Here is a 22955-nt window from a genome sequence, read left to right as displayed (position 1 = left end):
ATTTGAGTCAGTCCTCCTTAGTTGGAAATATTTCTAATAATGGAATAAGCGATGGGGTGACCATGCCCTGCACACGTGACCCTGGTGACACATGTGTGGACGTGTGCCTTGTGTTGTGGGTGCTCATCCGCCGTGGGTGCACGGGTGTGCACAGCACACTTGCCCACATACCTGCAGGTGTGGAAATACCTGTCACCTGTGCATGGTCGTAGTGGGAAGTGGCAAATCCCAGGGTCTGTCTCGATGTCATGCTGTCCAACCGTTTACGCAACCCATACTGAAACGTGCTGTCAGGAGGAAGGGGCCTCATACACACTTCACAGCAAAGCACATTTCACTGCACAAAGAAGAGTTTGGCTGCATTTTAATATTTGTTAACATTTCCTACCAGAGAAGCTTCACGGAAGCCTGAAAATCTACCCTCGCAGGCAGGGTCCTTCTGCATTTAAAACACGGCTCCACGTATGGATAAAGTGATAGTTGGCACCGACTTAAAAAAAAAAAAAAATCAGATTTTTTTTTTCTCTGTGTGCCTCTTTTCTTCGGAGCCCTAGGAAATAGGGAAATGCATATAGATAAGCAGTGAACCAACTCTTTTGTACATTTGAACTTCACTGGAGAAATATATTGTTAAATTTATGTACTTGGAAAAACCCAACAGAGCTGCTTACTGAGAATTGGAATAAACGGGCCTCCAGTTACCATTTTTAACGGTTATTGTCAGGCGGTGGGGGGGAGAGGAACACGTCTAGAGAGGGTTCTGAGCTCAGTTCTGGTTTGGTCCTTCCTCCTTTTCAGTCACCTGCTTGGATTTTTCTGGTTGGGGACTGTCTGGATTGGATTTCTATTTTAATTAGCGTTAAATTGTTTATAGATCCCATTGTTTCCCAGTCCAGTCAGACGCGGGCATTCAGGTCGAATCACAACTTTGCTGTTCTTTTCCCGTCGTATTTCCTGGGAAGGCCTCTTGGCCCCACTGCTTGCTTAACCTTTCCATGTTTCCCGGCCTCTCGTTTCTAGCTTCGCTTCTGTTGTTGATCCACACGCTGCTGCAGGAGTAAGCAGTTTTCTTAGAGGATAGACATTTTTTTTTCTTTCCCTGTCCATTGTGTCTTTCTGAAATTCTGTGCCCACACGAACAGGGATCTGTCTTTTGTTTTTAAGGGGAAAAAATAGTCAGGAATCAATGACATGATTTTAGATCTGACCATTTCTATCTTCTCGGCAAAATGTAATTCAGGATTTCCTCATTCTCGGGACTGCGGTGCGTTCTGCAGGAACATAGCCAAGGAGAACCCCCCCCCCCCACAAGCTACCAGCACAGGCTGCTTCCCAGGCCTGCGTTTCTGCTCCCAGAAGGGCCAGTGTTAACCGACTACATACTGGACCTGCTGTGCATTTCCCAATTTGAAATATGGGCATTTCTGCCTCAACTTGCTAGCTGCAATTTTAAAAGGTGTGTTTGGAGCTCCTTTCTGGAGGAAATTAGCATATGGTAAATATAGGTCAAGTACTTACATGCTGATAAATTCCACTCTGGAGCTTGCTTGAAGGCAGGGAAGAGAGAGGGAGTGAGGAGCTTGGAGTGCATCGAGGTTTAGGAAATTTGGTGGTGAAAAATACCCTCAGCTCTTAGTTAAAAGTAAAGTGCATCTTCAGCAGGATCATATGATGAAATAAATTAAATCAGCAGTGAAGGTCAGTGTACATTCTGACTTGGGGATGTGAACTTTTCAGAAACCTGTATTTATTACATTTTACTATTTTTAAAAGCCAGGCTGCAAGATTCATAGCAAGAAGTGGCACGACATACCAGTGAACGCTGAACCGTAGTGAAGGCTCTTTTCAAAATGGTTAATACGCCTTATTGGCAAGTCCTCCCTGGCGCTCCTGTCATGGCTACAGCACAGCTTCAAAATATATGGATTTAAAACGCAAGTATCGTGACTAATATTTATTTCAAGTACAGAATGTGTCACAGCAGTGGGCCATCCGATTATTAATGCAGTAAACTGTGTAATACTCTGTAAGCGCCTGCCCTGCTTCGGTTCTTAGCTACATGAAAATAACAGTAAAACATGTCTGTTTTTTCCTGCTAAGCTTTATTGTTACCTGGGAAGGGGCTGGCACCCAGAAAAGCCAAATACAGACAAATAATGTGACCATAAACCATGCCTTAGCATTACTACGCTGTGCAGAAATCTCTTTGAACTGCCCCCAAACTTTGAGAACCTATCTATCTAGCTATATATTTTAATTTTAACAATTTAAAATTGAAGGGAACTGCTGTAACTTCGGAAAGTAATTGGAAGTAAACATTCTAATAAATATCCTGCATCAGCCAGGAGGTAGCTCACACGGTTAGTGCTCGGTGAATTGCACGTGAAACACTAATAATATTAATGAAAATAGGCCGGGGGGCTTGTGAAAGGCGGCAGCACACGAAGGTCTGCCTCGCCGCTGCCGGTTGCGTGGCCGTGGGCACGGGGGCCGGTGCTGCCTTGCCGTGTTTTATTTCGTGCAGGAGGAAAGTTTCCTCACTTGATTCAGCAGGTACTGAATTCGCGCTATTTGTCAATTTAAAATGGGTACTCGGAATTTATTTTAGAAAAAGGCAGCAGAAGGAATCTCATACCTAGGCGAGTTGGGAGACACAGAGAGGTGATTTTGGAGCATGTTTCCCCCCCCAGCACGTTCATGAACTGGGAAAATGAGTGTCTCAAAAGCTCTCAGAGAAAACCAACTTGGAGCTTCGATGATCACAAAAGAGCCTTGTCTCCGGTCTCTCTTCGGCTCCTCCCCTTTCCAGGCTGAGTCCCCGGGAGCCGGTGTCCCGGGCGGTGGAGGGATGGTCCCGACCCTCCAGCAGTTCAAGCTCAATGCCCTTGACACCCACCCGCGCCCAGGTCTGCGGGGACGGCGGGAGGGCCGGCTGGGGCCCTCCTCCCCCTGCCTGAGTCCCAGTTACTGAACGGGAGATGCTCGGTGCCGGCCTTAGGGAGGCCACGTTTAAGCCGAGTTCTCAGACACCGCCCCACCCTGCCCCCAGCCCTCTATTTTTTTGTGGAAACAAATTCAAATCCAGTAGGTGCTGTGTGCATGGTAACTGAATTCCCAGGTTCTCAGGCACTTTTCTCAAAAGTAAGAGCTTGTTGTGGTGTTTGGCTAAATTTCTGGGAGTAGCTGGCTGAAGGCATTAGACTACTGAGAGCCTGGCTTATTCCCAAAGGGTTTCTGCAAATTAATCACCCTGCGAGCTAAATTTGTTTATAGACGTATCTGGATGGAGGAGGAGCTCATCTTCTCCATGCGCTCTGTACAACACCTGCTCAAAGTATTAGGTGGCAGCAGCTCCTGCTAGAGCGGCAGGACCCAGTGTCTCGTGACGGTGGCGAGGGTGATGACGATGACAATAACACACTGGAGCCCCCGTTTTCCCTCCTGGGAACCCAGGCCCCGCAGTCATCTCCGTGAGAGGCGAGGTGGTCCAGGGATACGTGGAGATTTTATATACGTATAAATTCGGGTGTCTGTTTCTATAGCAATGGCTTCTTCAAAATAATTTAGTAGTTTAATACAAAAGCAGTGGATGGATTTTTATGTACTCGTATAGGGAAGATTTTTTCTCCTTTTTTTTTTTTTTAGTTTCACACATGTTCAGTTTTAATGGGTAATAATTACATCTTTGTGTTTTGATGTCAGGCTGGTTATGAGGCCTAATTCTGCAGGCAGGCTCCTCATTGATTTGCTCGGAACTGCTGATTTTTTAGAGAGAGAGGGAGAGAGTAACAGGCCAGGATTGCCTTCTGTTTTCAAGACCAGTTAACACTTAAGTGGCTCCTCCAGTCCCGTTTCTAACAGACACATTTGTTTTCCCAGCCTTTTTTCGCCAGGCCCTGGAATCGAACACACATATGGTTTTGTGGTTGGGTTGTTTTTTGAAAGGCAGATTCCTTAAAAAAAAAAAAAAAAAAAAAAGACCCCCCCACCCCCCACCCCCAACCAACCCTCTTTGCAGGCACCCTCTCCCCATCTCCCAGCTCCAGCCTGGGCCTTGCTGGCCTCGTCTCTGCAGCTCTGCCTTGTATGTGCTGGGAAGGCAGTAAAAATGAGTGCTAATCAATCTTCCAGCGAGAAGCACTGGGCATTAGAAGGCCGCTGTCCTGTGACTAAACACACCCCTTTTATGGAGTATTGGTACTAATAAAGGCCAGCTTACTACTGAGGCAGAGACCAAAGTCTGGGTGAGGTCAACCCTGACTGACAGTCATCAGTCATTGTTAATGATACTTTTTCCTGTGCTTTCTAAGGGATTCTGAGCAGAGTGCAAATCATTCGGGGTCATTCATAGTTCATGTACCCACAGATGGCAAAGGTTTTGAAAGACTTCACTTTAAACTTGTTAAAAAAAAAAAAAGATCCTCACTTTTTTTTTTTTAAAGGAAAGGAAAATACCCCCAAAACAAAACATAGATTTTTCTTATTGGAGCGTTTTCATGTTCTTTCAACCTAATAGATGTTTTACACACTACGGTGCCTGTGCGTTATTAAAAGAGACATAAATTTATGTTTTATGACGTCTGTCTGCTTTAATTATTACCTCTGATGTCTATTGGTGACTAAAGAGAGCTTAACAGGATTTCTTTCTCTTCTTAAATTTCGTGTCGTGAAACCCAGCTAGTCCCTGACACATGTGTGTTCCTCACTTTCAGGATTATTTTATAAATCCCTTTCTGATGAGCGGAAGTGTCAAATCAAGGACAGGTCATAAAGTAAAAGTATAAACCTTTTAAAGAGGGACCTTGGTCATATATAAACATTCTGCACACTATCTGAATTTTTTATGGACTAAAGAAAAATTATATTTCAGCTGGAGGAAGAGAGAAGTTTAAACATCAGCCTGTGTTTTAATGTATGATTTTTCCCCCCTCATGCTCTTATTTATAGCCAGGGAAGAAACCATGAGTGTTAGGGGCAACTTTCAACATTTTTGACTTGATCTGGAGGCTGCCTGTTAATTGTACGTGTTTCAAGTCAGAAGGTTGACTGTGAATTGATTCTTGAGCTCCATGCTGTCGATCAGGGGAAACCCTGGGTGCGGGGCAGAGGCCTGGGTCTTTGTTCTTTCACTAATTTTTTTCTTCCCTTCCCTGAGCCTCAGTTTCCTTCCAGTAAATAAAGGGGGTAAATGATTAGAAGCCCCCCAAGCGTTACCACCCGACAGCCCTGCGATCTGTCGAACCCCTCTCAGCACCCTGAGTTGAGGGACGTGGTTGCCATGAAGCAACAGCTGTCCCCCACCTTTTTTTTTTTTTAAGCTGATTGTGCACGGCGCATGTGTGTTTGGGAAAACGTGAGTTTATTTTTACTTATGAAATTGGAAGTCAGCGAAAGCTGAAATCAACAGCTCCTGGACCCTTCGGCCACTTTTTGTGTCAAGGCACGTGGAACTATGTCACCTCATGGAAGACCCAGGAGTCGGACTGGGTGGGGTCCTAGGGTGTGCAGTGTGTGGTGGCCAGCGCCAGGGATGCTGCGTGCCCAGGACCCTGGCAAGTGCTTCCTGGGCCCCGTTCACCTTAAACCACCGAAAAGGAGGCTGGAGACGCGCCTGTGGCTTTTTAAAGCTTAATGGCTTACTCGCTTTTTTAAGGAAACGTGGGGTCTTTGGAACTGAATTCAGCGAGTGCTTCTGAGCACCTACTGTGTGCAAGCAAGGCGTGGCGTCGGAGCTCACAGGGACGTCGGAGACGGGGCGTCTACGGGTTCCTTCTGCGAACGTGGAAAGGGCACTTTCCCACTGGGAAGTGGGTCCGGCCTCTGTACGCCTGCCCCGCGTGCCCCTTCCAGCAGCAGAAGGGGCCTCCCAGCCTCAGCAGGTCTTCTGGACACCAGGCACGGGGACCGCGTGGTCTCGGGGACGCCTCCGGCCGTCTCCCGCCCGCGTGCCGGCGGGATGGGCAGCGGGGGCAGCCAGTTCCCAGGAGGGCAGCGCCGGCGGGGCGCGGCCCGGAGCCCCCCGCTGAAGGCGGCGTCCTGCCGCTGGCTTCCCTTCCTGCTGTCCCTTAGGAGGACTAGGGACCCCTCAGAGCCGCAAGTCCTCTGATAACAGGCTCTCCTGGTTGATTCTGGGGGGCACGTGCTGTTCAGAACTCAGCCAATCGAGAGTCCCTCGGTGAAGACGCCGGTCTGCGCTTGGCGTGAACGTCCAACCCCAATTTGATGAAACGGGAGGCTCCAATGATAGTCTGTGCTGAACAGTTGGTTTAGAAATACATGCAACCTCTAGGAAAATCCCTGTAAGGCGGTCAGATGTAAAACGTGGAACTCAATAGTGGGGGTGGGCGCAAAACTAGCAACATATTTTCTTTTTCTTTTTTTTAAACAACTTTATTGTGGGATAATTCCTGGATAGTAAACTACACATATTTCAGATATACAATTTGATGGAGTTTGATAGATGTCTACACCCATGAAACCACCACCACAATCAAGACAGCTAACATTTCCCTCATTCCCAAAGAGGTGCAAATTTCGAACTCCCAATGTATCCCCTCCCACTCCGTTTACCTCCTGGTAACCATACGTTTTCCAGTCTGTTTTCTATGTCTGTGAGTCTGTTTCTGTTTCTAGCAACATATTTTCAAGGTGAAGTTACACATGCAAACGTAAACGTTTGGTTGCAGGGTGCAAAGGCCTGGCTGTTCAGACCAAATCAGTCCTGATGGGGAAAGCGCAGTGTTCAGGTGCAGCTCTTCCTACATTTAATTTTCCTCGTGTAGTTCGGGAGACACTGTCTCCAAGGAATGGGTCTTTCCCTGCTCCCCACACACCCCCTCTGTTTTTCTAGAACCTTCCACAGTTCCCACTGGTGGCGGTGAGCCCACTGAGGCTGTGACTCCTCCCTGGTTGCCCTCTGGAAGACATCTATCAGGCACTGTCTTATCTGTTTGTAAGGCAGCTCAGGCCCCAGATTTAAGTCATGGGTTCTGGCTACAAGTTAGAGTGTGATTAATAATTGACTAATGTAGCTTTTATTTATCACAGGCTAGCACATTTCGCCATTACTGAGTTAATTTATGTTAAGTGTAAGCTGTCGTTCAATCTGTTTTTCAACTTTTTTCTCCCCCCAATCCTAAGTCTATCTTTCACTTTTTGAGAAACAAAATTCTTACACAGGGCACAGGCTCACTCGGTGCCAAAAAGTTGATTTCCTTTTCACGGGGGCCATACATCACCAGCCCTCCCAGCTGCACTGTCAGCCGGTGACAGAATGACATGTGTCATTTATCAAAGGGGCCAGGCTGGGCCTTGGGAAGGGCTGCCGACAAAGCCTGAGAGAGTTCATTTTGCAGTCCCCGCCTACCCTCTGTAAGCCCCTTGCCAGGAAGGCCTGTGATGTTTCTGTCTTCACAGCATTACTGTAAGTCGTTCAGCCTTCCCAGAATTAACCCTTCCCACCTCAGCCCACAGCAGCCACGACAGGGTCCAGCCGGAGGGGGCCGAGACCCCAGAAAGCGATGGTGCCCCCTGGGACGCCCCTAGTCACTGGGTAGGTGCGCCCACAGAGCCTCTCCTTCCTGGCCCCACTTTTTAGTGATGTGAGGAGTGCAAGCGCTAAGTTTTGCTGAGCAGGACAAGGCCAGAACCATGAAGAACGATGCCAGTGAGGCCCCCAGGACGTCGGCCCCACCCCTCCCCTGGGGCAAGTGCGGGCCTATGTTTCTTTTAGGACGTGTTTTCCTCCAGGCCGTTTTTTGATGCTACTTACTAAAACCCGATGGAAGTTTCTTCTCTTTCTCTGTTGCTCTGAATCTATAACCCCATTCCTGCCACCACCACCCCCTCCGAGACAGTGATGTGGTTTGGGTGTCAACGGATTTTTTTTTTTTTTTTTTTTGAGGAAGAAGAAGCAGGGCTACCCTTACTGCCCAAATTGTGTAGTTTTCCTGCGAATCCCCAAACCACAAGAAAACAACCAAAAAAGTGGAAAGGAAACAAAAAAAATCTGCTGGAGGGGAGCACAGTGTTAACACGTAAAAGCATTTGGTTAAAAGAAGTGTGTTTCTTCCCCCCCTTGAAGGGAAGAGTTGTGCATTTTAATCACGTGTGAGAACGTGAGGAAAGTTACTGTCTTTCCGTCCCTTCTCCTTTGTACTTTGTGTAAGTCCTAAGCCTGAAGTTATTTACAGCTTCAGATAGCATTTAAAGAGATAGCTAAGCAGACTGTTGCCTCCGCCAGGAACTTTCCAGAAAGACGTCCTATAAATTAGCCATTGCTCAGGAGTGGCTGTTTTCTAGGCAGAGCTGGCCCTTTCATTTGTCTACATAAGGCTAATTTATTTTTGCAGCCAGATGTGAGCTGACAGCCATCACTCAGAGCTTCCTTCCCCAGCGTCACGAGGTCGGGAAAACAGTCACGTTTCCCATTTTACAGAATCCCCATCAACATTATTGAAGATGGATGTATCTTTAAAGCAAAGATTGATTGTGGATATCGGAGTTATGGTACCATTTATCACGGTGAATATTATTTAGACTTGGGTTGTACAAGGCTGTAACTCGAGACCCAGCCGGGGGAGGGACGATCTGGAAACACGAATCCATGAACTTTAATGGATGGATGTTTTTTTCAAAGCTCAACTCACTATAGCGTGATTTACTTTTCTTACAGAAGGGAAACAAGCATTTCGGTTTTAAAGGGACAGCATACTGGATTGTCCTGTTCCGTGGGTCCCCACCCCCGCCCCTCCCTGGGGAGGCCGAGGACAGTCAGAGCTGCGGAGAAAGCCAGGTGGCACAGCCTGTGGCCCTGCAAACGTGCATTTAAGATTGCGTCCCAGATCTTCCTCATCCTTGTAGGACTCTGCTAGTGTTAGAAATGGAGGTGCACTCTGGGGCTTAGCATCATCAGGGCAACAGTTAAGACGCTATGTGTTTGAAACCAGCTCGCCTCTCCTGAGTGCTCTAGGTAGTGGCCATTTATATTTAGGAAGACAAATGAAGCTGAAACTCCTCTGTGGCAGGAGCATGAAGCTTTGGGGAGGATGCACAGTTATCTCCGAGCGCCTAAAGGCTGTAGCACATGCAAGAGAGAGAAGGCGTCTCGTCGACCTAATTAATGGCAGCCTTCGCTGTGGCGTGGTTCCCGATGCTGGCTCAGCTGGGAGCTGAGAGAGCTTGCTACCCAGGACCAGGGCATCAAAAGTTGAAGCTTCCGATGACTGGCCCTCATACCTCTGTTCTTAGAAAACTGTAGCGCTGGGCATCCTGGTGAATCTGTAATTCCTTCCTGGGGTGGATCCTGGAAGTTCGCTCCGTTTCTGAGGAGCCGCTGCACCTGCCATCCCTGGGTCAGAAGCGCCGTCTACCTGTGGCCTTGCTCTTTGGCCCCTCACTCGTTTTATTGTTCACTTTGCTTTATTTCTTCCTTTCGTTTCAGGGGCGTGGGTGCCTGTGGTGGGTGGAGGAGGGCCTGAAAGGGAGTGCGGGGTTGGCTGCAGTCAGCCCCAGGCTGGGTGGGGGTTGGGGAGCTGCACCCTGGGCATCCCAGCTCCCACCCGACACAGCTCTGAAGCTCAGAGTATGACTTGGAATACACACCCTCCCCGCCCCCTTTGGGTTTTAAAGTGTAAACAGTTCCTTGCAGTAGTGCACAGTCCTGAACACAAAGTCATTCTTTTTAGCACTGGAAACTAAGCAGCTTTCGGAGGGTGCCCAGTCTGACAGGCCAGTGTAAACGCAGCCCCTGCAGGTGCCATGCGGTAGGGCCCCCTCCCCTGCAATGCTCCTCTCTGTTCACAAAGTCACTCACTGACTTGTCTGTGTCCCTGATAGACACTAGGCCCCGCGAGGGCAGGACTGCGTGGTGTCCTGTCCTCTGAGCCCAGCACGGCCCTCCACTCGTGCTGCTGGGAGGACCACGCCCAAGGACGGGCGAAGGAGGCATTTGCCGTGTCCCGCGGACTGTGCGGGCCCGCGCGCCAGCGATGGGCGGGGCCTCAGAAGACAGGAACCTGCTTGCTCCTTCAACCCGCTGACCCAGGTCGGGCGGCGGCGTGGTGCTCTCGGCAGCCGCCTTCCTTATAATACTGATGCACCTTAAAAAAGAGCACCGAGATCCAGTATCACAGGTGGGGAGGGACGCAGAAAGCGGGCAGAGCGAATTTCTGGCGCCCGCTTGTGAACGTTAGGTAGAGAGCAGTCACACAGCACCTGGAAAAATAAGGGCGTCCGTCCCACCTTTGCTCACGTGCTGATGGACATGCTCAGGACTGTGAGGGTCTCCCATCAGTCTTGTCCGGGTACAGGTCTCCGTTTATTTGCAAGTTAAAAGCACATTCTTGGCCTTTTCAGAACATTTGAAAAGTCTGCAAACAGGAAGTAGTCTATCAAATTCTTATGAATCACGGCATCCGTGATGCTGGCCGAGGTCAGACCATTACACTAAATACACTGTGAGCATTATTAATGCGTGGGGTTCTCCGCTGTCTTTGTGATGGAGGACCACCGCTTCCTGATGAGAAGTTGTGCGGGGGTGAGAGATTCGGCGGAGCCCCCCTGTCTTGGAGTGACTGGCAGCAGGTCAGGAACTCAAGTCTCTGACAGGGCAGCCTGTTCACGCCAGCACACCTTACCCGGGGCCGCAGCTCCCAGGGAGGCTGAAAACAGGAACGGGAGCACCTCAACTTAAGCAGACACGGCCGTGCATCTGTGAGGAGGCCAGATTTATCACGGCGCATTATGGGGTGCGGCAAACGTCATGAAAACCATTGTTTTTTAATTTTTTTTTTCTTGGAGCGTTTGAATGAGGTGATTTATGGGAGTTATCCATCTTAAGGGTCATCTGTCATTTTTTAGTTGCTAGGCAATCAAACCAGCAGCTGTTTGCTTTGAATCAAGCTGAAAAGTTGTCAGTCACCACACGCAGGTATGACCTTAGTGGTTGAAAACATCATGTGTGCAAAATTAAAGAGACATCATCTTTCTTCCCCGAGTCCCCTGGCTGCCCCGACATTGGTTGGGGTAGCACCGGCCCTCCCTGGATCGTACAAGGAAAAAGGAACAAAGGAGCGGATAGAAAATTGCTCGGCTGGAATCTTGAGGAAATCCTTGCACACCGCATCACACGTTCCACGTTTGTGCTGTGCAGGAGGTGGGGAGAGGTGACTCCAGGCAGTGCCCCTGGGGGCGGGGAGGGGAACCATGTGATTTATAATGTTTCAATCAGCCAGTGAAAAAAAGAGTAAACATCAGTTCTCTGGTGGGGAAAACCAAACCCCAGCTGCTCAGGGCACAGCCCTGGTCGGAGGCCCATCTGACAGCATTTTGGGGTTGGCAGCGGTTGCCCTGGGGTGAGATGCAGTTTCTGCCCTGTCGGGTCCTAAGGGGAGGGCGTGTGGTCATGGCCCACTGGCTCCCTCCCCTGGGACCCTGGCTGTTCAGCTTGGAGTGGACTCAGCCCACTCTGCTCCTGCTGGTCCTCCTGTCTCTTGGGGTCCTTCTGAACACAGGACTTCTCCCCAGATCTTGCATCTGTTGGTCGCCCCCCAAGGCACTTTGCATCTCTCTGAAGCGTTGCTGGCTTTGAGGGGACAATTCTCGGGGCAGGCAGCATGCTAGCTTGTGTGTAGGTATTCGTGCCTGCCTGCACCCTGCAATCTTAGGTACTCACAGGGCTTCCAAAACTACCCCTAGTAAGAAAAACAAATGGCATTTTACAACCTGTTTTTAATCATTTCAGCGAGATTTCCATCATTTGTGAAACCTTCCGAGTAGAAATATTTCCTTTGTTTCTCAGTTGGGTTTGTCATGTATCCCCACGGGGAATTTGCACCAATAAAGCCGAATTTTAGGCATTTGTGTGCCACAGAGTGTACTATTGTCTTTAATTCAGATTGCCTGGACGGTTTCCATTTACTCGATTTGGCTGATTAATCTTTAGACCAGGTAGCTGGGGGATCTTTAGTATGTATTTTGGAAGTCTAAACTATGTTCAATTGGGGAATTAGGTTAGCCTTAGTTTGTCATACAATCTTTTTCTGTTCATTTGATAGGTGCTTCTGAAACATTTCTTTGTAGGGGATAGTTTTGTACGTTGGAAAAGTTTTCCGATCACGGCTTCTCCTGTGCCGGGGGTGTGTATACTGGGGCTCCGGGTAAACTGTGAAGGAAGCCCTGGTATGTGCCCCCTGCCCCAGACAGCGTTCATGCTGACAGTGGTGGGGAGGGTTCAGGGGAGGAGCCACAGTCCTGCACCTGAAATCCTGAGGCCAGATACCTTCTGGAAGTCAGCAATATCCTGGTTTCCAAAAGGAAGTCAGTGCCTGTGTTGCAGGGCTCACAGCACCGTCGGCTCAGGGAAACGTGGGTTTTCCTACAGCGAGTCCTGGGAGCGTTCGCTCCCAGGACTGGAGGCCGTCATCCCCTCATGTGCATTTGGGTCAGGGTTTACTGCCAGTGAGGCCAGATCAGGCTAGATTTGCAAAGTTAGGAGAAACCCTTACGTCCCCAGAGCTGTTTGGATTTTGGAGTTGGGGGCAAAGCTTGTGGGTCTGTGTTAGCGCGCAAGCCCGTTCCTGCAGCTCCGGGCTGGTCGCAGCGCTCCGTCAGCTGTGGGACGCCTCTTCCTCCACGTGGGAGAGGCTCCTGCCTTCCGGAGCCTTCCCGGGCGCCTGTGTCAAGCTTTAAACTGCAGAAACATGTTTTACTGTCAGTATGTTCTCGTGCATCTGGGGAGCCTTCAGTATGGTCTCTCATTTTGGGGGGAGGAAGTCTGGAATTAGCATCATAACATAATTTACTCAGGGAGGAAAAAGCGGAAACCCTCCTTTCACAGTGCTCCAGTGTTCCTGTTCATTTTCCCGGTGAATATGTAAGTATGATGACAACACCAAAAAGAGGAACCGGCCCGTCACTGCACCCCTGTAAGAAATGTGCTGAGATGCACACCACGCGAGGGCCACTGGTTCTGGGTGACCGGCGTCAACACGCGGGGGTCACAGACAGGCCGGGGTCCTTTCTTTCTTTCCGGCGGGTCGGGTTGGGATGAGTCAGCCCCGGGATTCATATCAGTGATCTGCCGTAGCTCTCAGAATTGTGGAGTCTAAAGGGCCCCATCGACAAGCCTCCTTTTGGAGGGGCTATATTGAGCCTCCTCCTGCTCCTCGCGGGGAAAGGCTGCCCCTGACCTGTGGCATGGCCCGCGCAGGTGCACCCACTAAACCCCCGCAGGGCCGCCCTGCTCGCTGGGTAAGATTCAGTTCCCAGCCGGTAAGACTTCATGCAGTGGTGCAGTGGGTTGGGAAGATTGATTAATTGATTTTTAAAATACTTAAAAAAAAAAAAAACCCTTTTAGGAGGCACCTGAGCATGCAGGTCGTTGAACATCCCTCTGTATCCCTCTCTGTGGTCTTCAGAGCTCTTTGAAACACAAGGCTGCACGTGGGGTTTTGCTCCCTTTCAGAGTCCGCTTCTTAATGTCGTTGAGAAGAGGCTTATTTTAGCGGGGCCCCTCCCTATACAGACAGGAGCTGAAACCTGTGCAGCAAGTTTGGGGGATCTCTCTCCTGCCACCAGATGCGCTGCCCACGTGTACCCGATGGCTGGTCGCAGGGCTGGCCGAGGATGCCTGGGGCCAGGCTGTGGGCCAGACAGACACAGGGCGGCCCAGTGGAGCCTTGGCTGGACTCTGAAGTTCCAGCCGCCGGCTCCCCGCGCACCCTCCCGCAGCCCAGGCTCCTCTTCCCACCCTGCCTTGCTCCTCCCTGGCTCTCTGTCCATTTACTTCTCTCTCTCACCTCCTCTACCAATTTTCAGTGACACTTGGCTTCAGAAATGTCCCTCATAAAATGTGTGCACAGTCAGAAAAGTTATTTTGCAGCATCTTGTGCTCTTCAGAGGACAATTGCTCCAAAATCTAATAAGTCATAATAAATATAGTTCCGGACGACGGGGCAGTGGCGACGCGTTGGGAATAATAACCGCTTTGCCGGGGCTTTGACGTGGTTATTTGAAAGCGTTTTCTTCCCCCATTAAATTCTGCATCTTTTGTACATGAGATGGCCTTCATTACTGCGCTCTCATGCTAATTGGTTGCTTATCAGCCCAAAAGAAAATGCTGCGTGGTGCTTGAGGTGTCCATTAGCTTTTCTGTGAAATATGACATATTTACACACACATTTCTATAAACTTAGTTCAGGGGTATCAGTAAAAATATATTTTTTTCTTTTCCTGTTCTCTGTTCATAAAACACTCAAGGGAGAAATCGCTTCTTTGGTATTTTTGATGGGTTTTTAAATGAAGTCTAGACCTTGGGGACTGCAGTGCCTTCTCTTCCGTCTTCTCAGTAGACCCAGCATGTAGAAAGATTTTGTCTGTGGAGAAACTGCCTTTATTATTTGTGGTCATATTGGTAATGACTAGTTTCTCTCCCTTTTTAGTGGTAAAGGCATGTGCCATCGCGTCCCGGGATGTCTGACTGCTGAGAGCCGATGGTGTGCCCACCACGCCTGTACACACCTGTGCTCACCTGTACTCACCTGTACACACCTGTGCTCACCTGTACACACCTGTGCTCACCTGTACTAACATTATCCTGTGGGAGGGAGAGTGTGGTTCAGCCCGTGCACCTCCCTGAGCATAAGTCAAACTGCCTTAAGTCCTTCTTGAAACAAGGTGGGCGGTAAATAAAAAATAAATGTTGACATTAAACATACAATTGCCTTGGTGTCTTGACACGCGGAGCTGGGTCACTGACTCTCATTACTTCTCTGGAACTTTCCAGGGTGACCCCAGCTTGTGCATTGATGCTGTGGGGCAAAAAACACCGAGGTGGCTTTAATCTCAACACCCAAACTGATCAGCCCTGAGTCCTTGGAGAGGTCCCATCTTGTCCTCAAATGTTAGCTTTCCCCTCGGTGAATCAGGACTGTTCCAGCTGGCACTGATCCCACCTGAGGGCATTTGCTCGTTTATCTGGTGGTCTTTCCGTTGGTTTATTTATCCAGGAGACACTTACTTGGACTGCCTGCTTGTTTCTAGACAGTTTGAGGGAAAGGAAAAATAACTCGGAAGGTCCTTGAGGTAACGGATCTCACAGTAGAGTGAGAATATTTTGAAAACTAAAGTGGTTATCAATATTAACTTTATAGAAAATATTTTATTAGGCATCCTGTGGATGTAAAAATTTCATTGAGTAATGAAATAAATGTTATCAGGATTGAATATGGGAAACAAAAAATCCATTTTCCAATTTACCTCCCCTGTCCTTCCTCCTCTGCCTCCACATAGTTCATCCGTAACCCGCCTCTTGCCTTTGCCGTGGGCAGCAGGGAGGCCGCTCTGCTTCCTGCTGGATCTGCTCTGAGGCCTTGAGTCCCTTTGCATCAGCTCTTCCAGTTTTAGGTGGAAGAGCGCTCTCCCTGCCACGGTGACGATGCAGATTGTACTCCCTCCAGGGGCCGCCTTTTGGCCCTTGCGTTTGCATCGATGTCTGTGTCTAGTAGAGAAATTCCGTGTGATCTGTATTGCACATGTGCTGGTCACACAGTGGCCCTCCTGGTCATCACCCAGTGGCCCTGTTAGTCATCACCCAATGGCCCTGCTGGTCATCACCCAGTGGCCCTGCTCGTCATCACCCAGTGGCCCTGCTGGTCATTATCGAGTGGCCCTGCTGGTCATCACCCAGTGGCCCTGCTGGTCATTATCGAGTGGCCCTGCTGGTCATCACCCAGTGGTCCTGTTGGGCATCACCATTGACCCTGCTGCTGTTCCAAGGACGTTAGTGTCTCTCAGTCCCTCCCCGTGTGACAAGTATATCACACATTCTTCCCTGTGACCCCCCCGGAGTCATTAAGGTAGGTCGTCAGGGGTTCTTGCAGATCCAATCCCGGCAGATTCCCATCTCTTTAAAATGGCCCCACAGCTGTCTTCCGTGCCTCTTCCTGGGGAGGGGGTGCCGACAGACCTGGGGTCGGGAGCCTGCTGTCAGGTTGCACTTCTCTTCTGATGATATCTCCAAAGTTGTATTTGTACCTGGGGGCACTAGATTATTTTAAAAAAACATGTTTAAGGGGGTAAATTCAGTTATTCAGTTATAAAAAGCTGTGTGGCATTCTTCCCAGTGTACCTTTGCAAATGCCAATAGTAGTGGTGGTCATTTTCTCTAGAATTTAAGCTCCATGGGGATGGGGGCTTTCTGGGTTTTGTTCACTGCTGCAGACATGGTGCCTGAAATAGTGCCTGGTAAATAGAAGATGCTCAATAAATGCTTGTAGAGCAACTGAATTGACCATATTCCTGCACACTTTACTTGTGTAATTTAATTTTTGTAAGGCTCCTACTCTCACGTCCATTGTACAGAGTGAGGTGTACCAGAGTTAGGGTCCCATAGGTTGTCAGGAGGTCGTTCAGATCAGATAGTTAAGTCATATAAATCAAGCCCAGAGGGTGTGATTCCTGGACCTCTGAAACCATCCACATGTTGTTCCTGTTTTAAATTTTGTCATCTTGCCCTCCAGAGTTGGTCTTGGAATGTTGGGGTGCAGGGAATAGAGCTCTGGAGAGGGCATCAGGGTGATGCCTGGATAATCCTGGCCCTTCCACTCACCTGCTGCAGGAGGTACCTTGGTTTCAAGTGCCAACCAGGGATCTGGGCCGAAGGATCCCTGAGAGCAGTTCTCCTTTGACAGTTGGGTGTCAGGGTGGTTCCTGCCCCTCAGTTGTGACTCTTCTGTTTTTCTCATCCTCCACCTATGAGATAAGAACAAGCATCTTAATGAAATAATGTCATTTGCAGCAACATGGACGGACCTAGAGATGCTCATACTAAGTGAGATCAGTTAGACAGAGAAAGACAAATATCATATGATATCACTTAGATGTAGAATCTAAAAAAAAAAGACATAAATGAGCTTATTTACAAAACAGAAACAGACTCACAGTCATACAAAATAAAATGATGGTTACTAAAGGGAAAAGAGGAGGGAGGAGTAAATTGGGAGTTTGGGATTAACAGATACACACTACTGTATATAAAACAGACAAACAACAAGGACCCCCTGTACAGCTCAGGGAACTACATTCAGTATATTGTAATAACCTATAATGAAAAAAGAATATATTTACATATAACTGAATCATCATGCTGTCCACCAGAAACCAACACAATGTTGTAAATCAACTATACTTAAATAAAAAAAAAAAAAAAAGAAATTTAAAAAAGAACCAGCCTGTTACCCCTCACATGCACACGCATATACACGTACGTGTATACACGCACACACATGCATGCGCGCGCACACACACTTTTTTCGTTTCTGTTTTTATTTCTCCAGTGGCACCAGCATTATTTTGTAGGAGAACCTGGGTGACCTCCAATACATCCAGCTCAGAAGGTTAGGGATGTTGAGAAGTCGTCCTCATTTCTAAATAACTCATCCTGTGTCTCACTTACTAATTTATCTGAAGCCTGAACAGGCTTGTACTTGGTTTTTACCCCTTCTAAGCTACCTGCTGGCGAGTCTGTACTTTGCAGTCTTGTGTGTGAGGTGCAGGCAGACGCGTGCAGTCAGGACATGGCGTGTGCAGACGTGGCCCATGTGCCAGAGCACCGAGCGGTTGGTTTGCCTGGATGTCACTGAACTCCTGTGTACAACTGTGACTCGGAACTCCACTGGCCAAGCATGGAAGTTGAGTAGGCAGCTCCCGGGGCGGCCCATGGCGGGTGCACGGAAGCTCTGAGATTACTGGGAACTGGCAGGCCTGGGGCATCAGTCACTGTGTTCTAGGAAGGAAGGCTGCCTGGAGAGTATTTTTCTGTACAGGGGAAGCATGTTCTTGGAGTGAGACCAACTGAGTCGTGCTCATCAGATGCAGGAGGCTGGCCTGTGGTCTCCGTGGAGTCTCGGCAGAACTGGGGGGACCCCCCTCAAGCTTAGCTGCTCCAGCTGGAGACCTGGCGGGTAGTCTATGCGTTTCAGTGGCCAGCGCTGGGGGTGCAGCCAGGTGTGGGGGAGCTTCTTTAAGAAATAAGTACAAAATTATGAATAAAATGTTATATAATTACAAGTATGACTGTAATGAAAAAAATATGAAAAAGAATGTATGTATGCATATGTATAACTGAATCACTGTGCTGTATACCAGAAACTGATACACTGTAAATCAACTGTACTTCAATAAAAAAAAGTTAAAAAAAATAAAAATTAAAATATTAGGTATGAGAAAGGAAATCACAAACCACAAATCTTAAAAAGCTGAAAAACACAACAAAATCCAGGAAAATAACCCATAATTAATGAGCTTCCCAGCACTCCTGGTTTTCTCCATGTTGTAGCGGATGGGATGGGGGGAGCGGTCCCTCCAGCGCGGGGGAGGAGGGAAAGGGGAGGCGGCCTTCCATCCCTGGCAGGTTGGGTCCCCCCCCCCCCCCGACGTGTGCTGTCACACAGGCTCAGCCACCTTCACCCACCCAGACGCGGCCTCTTCCGGGGGCGTGGCCTGGGGGAGGGGGCGGGAGGTCGCAGCCCCTCCCAGCACCGGTGGGAGTGTGGTGCTTTTGCGCGTTTTGGGGGCCCCTGGACACATGGATTACTAGGACTGTGCGGCCAGTGCGAGCAAGGGGTCCGGAGCTTCACTGGGGTCCTGGCGAACCCCCAGTTCAGAACCCTGTCTGATAAGACGATGGTCTTAATGAGATGACTAGTTGATATTTTGGTCCGAATGCTTTGTTTTGTGTTTTGATTAAAATTTCAAGGGGGCCTCAATGCTAAGCAACATTCGAACTTCTGAAAGAAACTTTTTGGTGTTTCCACAGTCGCCTGGTCACATGATGATTTCATTATGGAAGAGGAGGGCCACCCTGCCCGTGTGCTCGTTATGCAAATAAGCACAAATTAGTATGAAAATTCTCACTGAATTCAACTGTTACATGAGTATGAAATAATTATGAAATAATTTAAAAAATAATAAACTTATAAAACCAATTTTTTATAAAACATTTAAATGGCTGAGTTAAATTTTCATTGTACGTGGTTGATTATTTTTTAAAAATCTCACTCTCTTTAAAACATCTTTTTGAGTGAGATCAAAGTGTCAATTCTTTTTTTTTTTTTTTTGAATGAACTTTAAGTGTCTTCCTCCCTGAACGGGGCATACACGCTTGCAGTAGAGGCAGTGGGCTCAACAGCAGCAAACGTGAGGACAGCGCTCCGAGAGCCCCGGGGAGAACGCCCAGCGCTGCTACCCCTGTTTTGAGAAGCCCGGTGCTCGATGGCTGTTCGCGTCTGTGCGGGGTGTGGTCAGCTGTTGCTCTGATTTTCTTCATGTGCTGTGACGAGGAGAAAAATTGGACTGAAGTGCTGGACGCCCTTCCTTGAGCCCACTGGTAGAACTTACCCTTCACAGATAAATTATGAACTTCCAACCTTAGGAAATAGAAAGACCCTTGCCGAGCTAACACTTACAGAACTGTCACTTTACCAGCAAATCTCAACTTGTGTCCTGCTGCCCTAAATGCGGAATTTTTAAAAAGACAGTCCACCCTCTCGTTTCCTCTCTTGCACTTGGTTTTAGACACATCACTCTTCCTTGAAAGTGATGGTTCTGCAAATTGCAAGGACAGTGAGTTGGCTTTTAAAGAGAGAAAGACATTACTACTTTTTCTTTTGGCCACATTTGGAATTTTTGTATGCTACTTAGATGTGTGTGAAACTTCAAGTGCCACAATTTTCCTGAGAAACGTCACGGTTTACAAACACTTAGGGTCCTGTGAATGTCTAAGTGGTCAGTCACTGAGTGTCTGCCTACCTTCTGCCTCGGTCCTGGAAGGGTGGCCGTCTCCCAGATGCTGCTGCCTTAGCTCTTGGTGGGTCCCTGGGCACCAGGCTTTGTCTCCCCTGAGCACACGCTTTCTTTTCAGCTCCCCATGGCCTGAAGCACCAGATTCCTGTTTGGCTTGGAGGGTCCCGCCCCCCTCCGTGGGAGCCCCCCAAGGGCTCACCTGGTTTTCCTGCTGGTTGCACACAGCATCCTGTTTGGATGTAGACTCGTCCGCGCTGCATTCTGGTGCCTTCTATTCTCCCCTGGTGTAAGTCACCTCAACAAGAGGGACCCCATCCCACAGTTTTGTAACCATCCCCAAACACAGACCTGCTCAGTTGTGATCTGCAGAGTCACTCAGTGATTTTTAACAGCCAGCCAAATGTGCTGTTTAGATGGATGCATTCGGAATTCAGCTTCTTTGCCGAGTGTTTTCCTGTTTTGAGTGAGTGTTTTGATGTAGGAAGACGTACTTATCTCGCAGGGAGTGAGAGGTGCCCGCATGGCGCCTGCCCCTGCAGGCAGGACGTGCCCTGCTGGGGTGGCTGCCCCTGTTGGCTGCTTTGATGACAAGTCTTCCCTCTCAGCAATCCACAGAAACTTATCGAGCGTTTACTGTTTTTCACGCCGGGAACACAGTAGTGAACCTATCTCATGCGCCATGGAAATGGGTCACCTCTCTGGGACACACCTGAGAGTCCTGTGGCACTTGAACTTATGGGTTCCAGGTTCTGGGGCGGGGTGGGTGGCCTGCTCCTGAGTCCTGGGACATTCCTGGGTGGGAGAGCTGGCCCGTCGCAGCCCCTAGCCCCTTTAAGAGCTGGAGCCCTGTCATGAACTTGCAGGTCAGGGTCTGTTGGCTCAGGCATGGCACTCCTGCCCCAGCTGGATGGCACTTACATCACCGAAGAGGGGCAGGGTGGTCAGTCTACACTGACAGAGCCTTCTACCCCTCTCCTGAGTCAGGAATTGTAGAGGTGTGTGCTTGCAGGTGGGATGGTGCACCTGGGTGGTGGGGACCAAACTGGCCGTTTCTTTCTATAATTGGGCTACTAACGTCTACTCCATTTTGTTTATAATTCTCTTACCTTATGTCTTTGATTTCTTCCTTGTTCTGGGAAGCTCATAACAAATAAAAATTAAAACCAGAGGGAGGTTACTAGTTAAACCTGTAGGTAAAACAATAGAAATCGATTCTCTCACGGTTCTGGAGGCTGGGAATCAGAAATCAAGGCTTTGGCCGGGCCACGCTTCCTTGAAGGCTCCAGGGAAGAACACGTCCTCATTTTCCCATCTTGCCGTGGCTCCTGGCATCCTCGGTGGTCCTGGCTCGTGGCACATCCCTCCAATCTCCCCTCCGTCACCCCATGGCCTCCTCCTCCCCGTGTGTCTGTGTGTTCTTTCCTCTTGTTATAAGGCCCACCAGTCACTGGGTGGAGGACCCGGGCTGATCTTTATGACTTCATCTCAACATAACTAATTGCATCTGCAAAGACCCAGTTTTGAAACAAGGTCACTTTTTGGGGTTCTGGGAAGACATGAGTTTGGGGGACCTAACTGACCCACAGTAGATACCAAAGGGGAAAGTGATGTATTGCGTCTTCTCATTGGGCCTCGGCTCTAACTGGAGACCGGAGGTAGAGAAGAGACCTACTGTGGTCATGTGTGTGCTCAGGATGCTTTGTCAATATTCGATGTTGACAACCGATAGTGATGGCTGATCAGAACCACCGAGCAAAGCCAGACTGGAGGCTGGTTCCCTCCAGCACAGCGTGGGTCGAGGGCCAGGCACGAGGCTCAGGACTCCTCTTCCTGGAGGTTTCGCTTCGCCGCGCTCTGGTCTGTTTTGGGTCCTGGCTTATCCCTGGTGGAGAGTGTGTTCGGTGGTTCTGTACTTCGATGGCCTCGGAGCAGCGCTGACTGCGGCCCTGGGCGCCTGTGCGTCCTCCTTGTATGACTTGGAGACATGGGTGATGGCTGCACAATGAGGTGTCAGCTTAGGGAGAATGGTTTAGGTAGCTGGAAAAAGGCAAAGAATATTTGACCGCATTCTTTTCAGAGATGTATAATCCAGCCCTGAACATGTGACAGCCTCTCTCTCTCACCTCTGTCTGTCTGTCTGTCTCTCTTTGTGCTCAGGCCCCCTTGTGTGTGTGTGTGTCTGTCTGTCCGTCTGTCTCTGTTAGCACTATAGGGGAGAACCCTTTTAAAAGTTAGTGAAGGAGTTTCAGAGGAACCCTATTAGATTTTCCTTCCTTTAATTGCCTGCTCCAGACTTTTAATGGATGTTCTAACCAGGCATTGTTATCAAAAGGACTATTGCCCAAATTAAAACCAGGCCTACAATCTGTGAAGAGAAGCTGGATTTACTTTTTGCCTTTAGGTGGAGAGAGAATGGCAGGGAGGTGGCGAATTCCACGCTGGTATTTTTAGAAGTTGGATTCGGGACAACAGCCAAGGCTACCTGAAGCTATGGAAACAAACAGTGAAGCTCGCCGCACAGGTGTCTCTCTTTTTTTTTTTTTTAAAGGGAAGACATTTACAGGAATTGCTGGAATTTGAGGGGTAAGGCAATGTTAATTTTAAACTATTTTATTGATATTTAAAATACCTCTTTAGCTTTTAGGATCCTGCATCGGGCTTTCTGGTTTTAAACATACAAAGCTCTACTAGAAAGAAACGATCAGGACTTTTCAGGAGCTGCTGAAGTAGACCCGGGCTGTCTCTTTAGGGTGGACCACAAGAATACAGAGTTTCTAAAACTGCTGGTTTTGGGGTCTCCCGTTTTATTATGATGTACTTTATTTTAGGGAGCTTCCCCCTGAGGCCCTATAACATATGTTTGCTGAAACTACAGAATTTGTGTTTCGAGTCTGGGAAATTCTTGTCTTATCGGGGTGTGTACCAGGGCACACAGCTCCCTGGGAGAGGCCGCATCCTCCTTAGGAAGGGGCCGTCAGGCCGTTTTGGTCACAAGTTATTCATAATCACGGCACTTAGCAAACGATCTCAGGTTCTCTACAGCTGCCCATCTCGCTTGCGGATCAGACAAGAGGTGGTGTGTCCTTGTCCTGGGCGTCCTGGTTATCCTGAGCATGGCATCTCCGTCAGACCTGGTCTCTGCTATCTGCTCA

General features: G+C 48.8%; 1 protein-coding gene across 1 annotated transcript in view; it reads left to right on the top strand.

The window, feature by feature from the left end:
- TSHZ1 (teashirt zinc finger homeobox 1) overlaps positions 1-22955 on the top strand; it is a 72203-nt gene that overhangs the window by 8925 nt on the left and 40323 nt on the right. The gene's annotated exons all lie outside the window — the stretch shown is intronic.

The sequence above is a fragment of the Camelus ferus genome, chromosome 30 (genome assembly GCF_009834535.1).
Source record: "Camelus ferus isolate YT-003-E chromosome 30, BCGSAC_Cfer_1.0, whole genome shotgun sequence".
In the NCBI taxonomy this organism is placed as follows: Eukaryota; Metazoa; Chordata; class Mammalia; order Artiodactyla; family Camelidae; genus Camelus; species Camelus ferus.
This window is presented reverse-complemented; position numbering and strand designations above follow the sequence as displayed.